This window comes from Panthera uncia, chromosome D1 (assembly GCF_023721935.1).
Source record: "Panthera uncia isolate 11264 chromosome D1, Puncia_PCG_1.0, whole genome shotgun sequence".
Lineage (NCBI taxonomy): Eukaryota > Metazoa > Chordata > Mammalia > Carnivora > Felidae > Panthera > Panthera uncia.
The window spans coordinates 55244716-55253211 of NC_064808.1; positions in this window are offsets into that span (position 1 = coordinate 55244716).

Sequence of the window (8496 nt, forward strand, 5' to 3'; positions counted from 1 at the left end):
TTCAATCTGTTAGCAGGTTCATCTATTCAATTTTTTTTTCTCTTTTTCCTTTTTCTCTTTTTCAATTCTTTTCTTTTTCTTGTTTTTTGTTTAGATTTGTTAAAGAGTCTACGGAAAAGGAGAAAAAAAAATTGAATAGATGGACCTGCTAAAAGATTGAGGTAGGACTGAAGTTGCTTCGTTTTCCCCTAGAGGTCAGTCCATGTAGCTCTTTATAGTCCATAAATTAAGCCAGTGGTGAGGTTTGTGCTCTTGAATAGCGAAGTTGGCCCAGTAGGGCAGGGCCCGCTGTAACAGCACCACTCTCCACTAGATGGCGCTGCTAGCCTACTGGGGTGGATTGTTGTGGTGCTTGTCGGTGCGCGTGAGCATGCGCGGGAGCGGTGAAAAATGGCGCCACGCGGCCACCCAGTCTGTTCTCCCGGATCAGCAATGCGCACTGGTCCTCCGTCTTCAGCTCTCATCCACTCCCCGCATTTCCACTCTCCGTGACCAGGCCCCAGGCAGTATCTCTCTCCCAAGTTTTGTCTCAGATGCGGCTGTTTTCCCCTGGCCCCTTACTTCCGAAGGACTGCGGCTTTGACCTGCTCTGCCCCTCTGCGGGAGGGTCTCACCAAGCAATGGCCAAATGTCAGCTGCACCCAGGAACGCTTGCTGGACTCGGGTGCTGCTGGTGCCCCGAGACTGCGGTCAGGTGCCAGTCCGCCCCAGAAAAAGATCGTGAGACAGTGTAGCCGCAGCGTTTCAGGGTCCATGGAAAATTGCAACACACATCTGGCACCAGGCTTCACCTTCAACAACCTTGCCCCAGCACCAGCGAATGTGGCTGTCTTCCAGGTGGCTTCAACAGTCTCTACCAAATGTCCTTCCAGCAGTGGAACCGCTTTTTCCCGTGTGGCCTGAGAACCTCCTGGATCCCACTCTGTTCCTGGGGATTCACCTTTCCCACCAGAGCACCGCCAGGTATGGAGCTGCTGAGTTGCAGCCTTTGTGCTCCCCTTGTTTACAGTCTTAATGGAATTTAAACCCTCTCCTTTCTCTTTTCTCCCTTTTTAGTTTAGTCCCTGCGGCTATTTCCAATTTTCCAACCTCACTGCCACCTTTGCCATTGGGGCCACCACTGTGAGATTGCCCCGGGGAGATGTGTGGAGTACGGAGAAAGAGAGAACAAAGGAAAACGTGAGATCTCGCCCCTCTGAGTGGGGGAGTTCTATTCCTCTTTGCTTGAGCCAGAGCTAGTGGGTTTCTCCTGCAGCTCTCCTGCGGCTATTTCCAATTTTCCACTTTCTCTCCAGCTGCTTTTGGGGAGGGGTGTTTTTCCCGTATGTCCCCCCCCCTCCCCAGTCTCCATCCTCACTCTGCCCACAATAGGGGTTCCCTACCATTCAGGGCTTCTTGCTCCCCAAGTTCAGCTCTTTGTGTCGTGTACCTGCTGAATTCTGTGGTTCAGGTTGTGCAGATTGTTGTTTTAATCCTCCAGTTTTCTAGGTGTGTAGGATGGTTTAATGTTGGTCTGGCAGTATTTCATGGACCCGAGACACACAAAAAGCTTCCATGCTGTTCCGCCATCTTGGCTCCTCCCTAGATATTATTTAAATGATATAGAAAATATTAATATTTTTGTGTAGCTTGTAGTTAACTCAGTTGGATTCAAGCCACAAGTTCTGATCTGCCTTCTGCGGCCATGAGTTCAATGTCAGTTCAGTTTTCAGTTTTTGCAATACTTTTCAGATTTGTCCCATTTGTGTGCCACATTTGGACCCAGACAGTGGTCTGTCCCATACCTCAGTTCTTAGGTCTATGGTATGTACTTTAGCATCAGATCCATGCCTGCAGAGCTAAGGGGTGAGTCCGGGAATTATGGGGTTGATCTCTCGAGCTTCGCCCTCTCTACAATCTCTCTGATAGTTTACAGCCTACTGATACTTCCCTTTTTGGTTCTCTGGCCAAAGACCTGGGCTTCAAATAACTCTATTCCGCTGTATGCTTCTCATTATTACATATGTCTGGGACCAAGTGGCAGGAGGATGCAGAGAGAAAAAAATCAGTGGGGGTTTCCCCACCCTGTTAGGATTGCCGAAGCAAAAATTACAGCATTATTTAAGATGGTTTCAGTGTAGGTAGATGTAATACATAAGATAACTCAATGTTTTAGACAGCCGCAGGAATCTCACTGCCACCTTTGCCATTGGGGCCACCACTGTGAGATTGCCCCGGGGAGATGTGTGGGGTACGGGGAAAGAGAGAACAAAGGAAAACGTGAGATCTCGCCCCTCTGAGTAGGGGAGTTCTATTCCTCTTTGCTTGAGCCAGAGCTAGTGGGTTTCTCCTGCAGCTCTCCCAGTCCTCACCTTGGGTCCCAATTCTGGGTTTAGGGCCATTGAGGATTGAAAAGTGGAAATTTAATGCCAGCTCAGTGATGCTTCAAATTCTGGTCTTTCCAAATCTACCTGCTGTCATTTACTTTTCAGAGTCCTCAAATGTCATTTCCATGCGTTCTGTCCAGGTTTCATAGCTGCAGTCATTGGGGAGACACAGTAGAATGTGTCCATTTCATCTTCCCGTAAATAGAACGTCCCCCATTATAATATTTAATTTAATTCTGCACCAGAGAGGAGTTTTAAAGTCACTCTGAGTAGCACAGGGTTCTAAGTTTAACTGAAACCGAACTAAAATGTAACTGAATTATACTACCAGTACAAATAACTATGTGACAATAGAATAGATACTTTCTAAGCACACCTAATTGTAACAGCTCAATTTATACTCCTGTTTGGTATTTAGCAGGGTGTTTTTTTGTTTATAAACTTGCCTTAGTAGATAATGCCTATTTCTGAACATCAGAAACTGAAAAATGTGCAGAGTAGTCCCCTTTATTCACAGTTTCACTTTCCGTGGTGTCATTTACCTGAGGCCAACCAGGGTCCAGAAGCAGACGATGCTCCTTCTGACACCCTGTCAAGTCAATAGTAGCCTAATGCTCCATCACTATGCCTACGTCTCCACCTCACTTCACCTCAGCATGTAGGCATTTTATCATCTCACATCATCACAAGCAGGGTTAGTACAGTACAAAAAGATAATTTGAGAGAGAGACCACATTCACGTAACTTTTCTTATAGTAAGTATATTGTTATATTTGTTCTACTTTATTATTAGTTACTGTTCTTAATCTCTTACAGTGCCTAATTTATAAATTAGTATAGGAAAAACATAGTATATTTGGGGTTCAGTACTACCCGCAGTTTTAGGCATTTCCTGGGGGTCTTGGAACGTATCCCTTGCAGATATGGTGGGACTACTCTGTTAGCTTTGAGGAAATGTTACTAGTATTATTAGGCTTTATTGTGTAAAAGTGGGGAAAAAATTGAAATGGAAAAAAGGGTGAATGAAAAGATAAACATTTTCACATAAATATCAAGGCAGGATAAAAGGAAAGTTTTCCAGAAATAGTAATCATCCTTAGTTTCATGCCCCTCTCTCCTGCTCACTCCACACCAGCCACTCTGGCCTTTTCATTTCCCACTCCTGCCAAGCTCTTTCCTGATCCATGTATAATTTCTGACTAATTCCTACTCATCCTTTGAGTCATTTCCTCAGGACGTTTTATTTGTCTGAAGATTAGGTTTGAATCCCCACATTATTTAAAACACAGTTTATATTTTCCTTTGGTAGTATTTATTACAATAGTAATTTCTTATTTCTATAATTAATGACCATAGGCTCCACTAGATCACAAGCTTCGTGTAGGCAGGACTGCCTAGCAGAGTACCTGGCAACAGCCATTACTCATTTAAGGAGCTAGAGTTAGGGGCGCTTGGGTGGCTCATTTGGTTAGGCATCCGACTCTTGATAGTGGCTCAGGTCATGATCTCACAGTTCATGGGTTCTGGACCCGTGTGGGGTTCTGTGCTGACAGCGTGGAGCCTGCTTGGAATTCTCTCTCCCTCTCTCTCTGCTCCGCCCCATGCATATTCTCTCTCTCTCTCTCTCTCAAAATAAATAAATAAACTTAAAAAAAAAAAAAGAAATAGATTAAATGGAGTAGAAAGAGCATTCAAAATAAACCCATCAACCAATCTCTTTTATCAAGGATCCTCTACGTGCCAGTCCCCTGCCAAACCCTTTATGCTATTTATCTCCTTTTTTCCTCACAGTAAGTCTATGGAATATGTATTGTTGTTCTGCATTTTACAGTTGAGAAAATCATAGTTCAGTGAGGTTAAGTGATTCATTAGCAAGATGGTAAAGCCTGAAATTGAACCCAGAATCTCCAGTTCTCGGTTGGGCATTCTTTCCTTGTATCATTACTTCAGGTGCTCATTATCAGTTCCGGGGCCAGCCTCCCTTACTATACCCAAGGAGAGTTTCTGTGGGACTCACTTCCACTCACTTCTCGTGAGTTTTCTCTTCTGTTATGAAAGGATTAAACCAGTGGATTGATGTTTCTAAAAGTGTAGTCCACAGTTCATCTGCATCAGAACCATGGTGGGGACAAATGGATGTTCTTATGAAAAATTCCATTTCAAGATTCCCACCAAGAGTTGTTAAATAAAAATGTGTGTGTTTGGGGTGGGGGTGGGGGGGGGGTAGGAGAAAGTCAAGGAATCTATTTTTAGCAGGCTCTTGGGGAGATTTTTATGCATGTTTGAGTTGAGGACACTTCATTAGGTGATTTCCAAAATTCCCTCTAGTTTTGACAGTCTTTACTTCTAAGACATTTGGAGGGAATGCCTTTGTATTTCTATCATCTTTTACATAGCCTGGAACTAAATATACTTTTAGTTAAATACATTTGAATTTGGGAGACAGATTTAAGTCTTTGCTAAGGTACCTCTTGACCCTTAGAGTTACCATCTGTAAGATGGAAATAATAACAACAATCCCTATTCTGGCTCCCAACAGTTGATGTGGAAGATAAATTAAGTCATGTTTTTGAAAGCTCTTGTGATGATTCCAAGTTGAAGAACCATTACAGATAATAAAGTGGACACCAACAGGAGTTACTTCGGTCCTTCAAACTCACAGATGGCTGAGATACAGCTCTTTCAAGTGGACTGACTAGGGAGTTTATTAAAAAACAAAAACAAAAACAAAAAACAAACAAACAAGCATCACCTTTGAAAATTACATCTCCTCCAAAGTAGGTAGGGTCTTTCCAAGGAAATGACATTGATTTTTCCGGAGAAACCTGAGGCGTTCCCATAGTGCCCCCTGGTGGAACTTAGAAGCTAACTTAAATGTACCATCTTTGTCAGGCATTTATTTGCTGTTTGTTTAGCAGAGAGATGGATCTGTCTGTCTGTCTGTCTGTGTGTCTATCTATCTAAATCTGTTCTCCACCTACACTAGGAGCTTTTGGTGGAAGTTCTCTTTGTCCCCAGAACCTACCATTCATTCTTCATGCATTCATTTAACCATTAGTGAGCATCTATGGTTCTAGGTGCTGTGCTTAGCACCCAGGATTAAGAAGAGGAGCCTGGTGGCCAACAACAACAGTGATACATGCCATGTAGGAGAAGGTACGGGGAACTATGGAAGCCACTTTCTTTGGTCAATACCCATTGATCAGTTTAGAGAAAAAGCATGGCACATTTGGGGATGGACGGCAAATATGAGGCAGGAAGTGTGAATAGGAGCTAGATGATGAAGGGCCTACTCTGTTAATAAGTTTGGTTTTATGCTAAGGCCAATGGGAAACAAGTGAACAGTTTTAAAGAGAGGAGCGGTATGATTCGGTTTTTGTTTTGAGAGAGCATTGTGACTACAGTGGGTTGACCTGATTGATTGGATGAAGCAAGACCGGAGGCAGAAAAAGTCAGCTAGGAAGCCATTGCATAGTCCAGGTGAGAAATGAATGTTTGGTGGGAAGGATACACAGGGAGGGTAAAATGTATTGCCAAAATTCTGTTTCTCTCTTACGAAAGTATTTTATTCTTTGTATCTTACATTTACATTATACAGATTCTTTGGTATATGTGAAGTCATTCATTTAAAAACATATAACAGTGATGGGAAAAAATATTTTTGTGTTCACATAATTATAAAGATTGGAAGGGAAGGATGCATACCAAATTCATGATGAGGCTGCTTCTGAGGAGGTATGGTGGGCTGTAAAAATAGCCATGGTCCTATTCTGCCCTGTATCCACACCCGTTACTATGTGATTTTGCATTTCTTTTCATTCCCCTTTGCATTCCTCCTCCCCTTGAATCTGGGAAGGCCTTATTACTTTCTTTAGCCAATAAAATGCAATAGAAGTGACGTGTACCAGTTCTGAGCCTAGGCCTCAAGAGGCCTTACATGCTGTGACCTTCCCTTTTGGATCCCTGCCCAGGCACCCATGTGAACAAGCCTGGGCTAGCCTGCTGAAATATGGGAGCCACATGAGGCAGAACTCAGCCAACCCAGCTGAGGCCATCCTAAACTAACCAGCACCCAATCAACTTGGCAGCTGACCCCCATCTGATAATTGGACCAGAAGAACCAGACAGATGATCTCAGTCCAAATTGCCAAGCTGTGAGACATATAAATAGTTTTGGGGTAGTTTGTTTTACAGCAAAAGTTGACCATTACAGAAACTGGTGTCTGAAAGTGAAATGCTTACCTTTAACAAAACCCCAAATTCATGGCATTGGCTTTGGGATCAGGGATGGGTGGAGATTGGAAAAATGGCAAGCAAACAGTGAAGTCTGGAAAAAATGGTGAGGAAATTGTTTGGAGGCTGGAAAAATGGTGATCTGTGTTTTATAATAGCAAAACAATTGGCCGAACTGTTGCCTATGGCAACTTGGAAGCTGGGGGAAAATACTCAGAAAGTGTTTGGTTAGCTAAGGAGATCTCTAGGCAGAGTGTTGAAAGTGTCAGTTGGGTGTTCCTAGCTGTGTAACCTTGTAACAGGAAGAGAGGTACCAGCTAAAGAAAGAACTGGCAAAAAGAATTTAGAGAGAACAGAGGGACAGGACTTGGTTAAAAAATAAAACTTTTTGGGGGACACCTGGGTGGCTCAGTCAGTTGAGCATCTGATTTTGGCTCAGGTCATGATCCCAGGGTTGTGGGATTGAGCCCCATGTCAGACTCCATGCTTAGCATGGATTAAGATTCTCTCTCTCTCTCTCTCTCTCTCTCTCTCTTTTTCTCTCTTTCTCTGCCTCTCTCCTGCTCATGAGCGTTCTCTTTCTAAAATAAAATTTAAAAAATAAATAAATAAGAAAATTTTTTCATCTTGAGGCTCTCTAGCCAGCATAGGGTTATTACAGGAAAATACATTCTGGAGATGTAGATCATATCAAAGATGTAGCTGTAACACAGTTTGTAAAGACTTTGAAAGAATTAGTGATGTCTAGTAGATTCCTAGACAAAAAGACTTCTTGGAATCCTTCCTAACAGCAATATCCACAGAAGCCCAATTCCAAAATAGCAGTGATAAAATTGAGGGAGATGTCTCAAAAACAGTTGTGAGTATAGAGTTGACCATAATCAGATACATAGAAAACCCACAAAAATTTTAAATGAGTTGTACGTGCCAAAGTACCAACAGCTTGAACTAAAAGGAACTGAGAAATAATTCCCATTGCTACCCAGCTCCCCGCATGTGCTACTGCTTCAGAAGTAGCTAAGGAAAGAGATGGACAAGGAGGGAGGGTCCAGAGGGTGGAGCCAAGAAGCACAGAGATCAGTGGACTAGGGAGCCACTTCCAGGGAGCAGAGCGCAGGCCAGAGCAAGGAATATTAGAATATCCCTTCTCCCAGGCTGGAGCCCCATCTGGTGTTTATCTAGCTGGAGTCAGAATTGCTCTGTTTAAGGATGACTATGCCCCTTTCATGCTTCTCCTTCTTGAACAGAAATGTCTGTTGAGCTTATCCTGCCTCTGTCTCGCTGTATACTCTCAGAGCAATAGTGGGAACTATGGGCATTTCACCCAGAAAGAGTGTATAAAATCAGAAGTGCCAATGGCTGAGATCAGAAACCTATTATTCAGCCTTCCCAGGATGCTTCTTCCTGCTTTTTTCTTGCTGTCTCCTGGGTCTGCAAGGCCTTTCCTTGTTTCTCTGCCCAACAGACACCTGTTCTCTCTTCAAGGCTCCACTCTAGTCCCAAGCAATTGTTTGGACCCCCTCCTGGACCCCACACAGCTGCCCCTCTCTCCTCCTGCACCATTTCTGTGTTCACCTTTTACAACATTTCTTTTGCTTATTTGTTTTTGAGAGAGACAGAGACAGAGCATGTGTGGGGGAGGGGCAGAGAGGGAGGCACAGAATCTAAAGCAGGCTCAGGCTCAGAGCTGTCAGCACAGAGCCTGACTCGGGGCTCAAACTCACGAACTGTGAGATCACAAGATCACAAGATCACGACCTGAGCTGAAGTCCTCCTACGCTTAACTGACTGAGCCACCCAGGCGCCCCACTATTATAGCACTTCTGTTGCACTGTCACTGTTCTTGTCTTTGTAAAGATGGATGACATCTTACCAACCTCTTATTCACGGTCCTGCT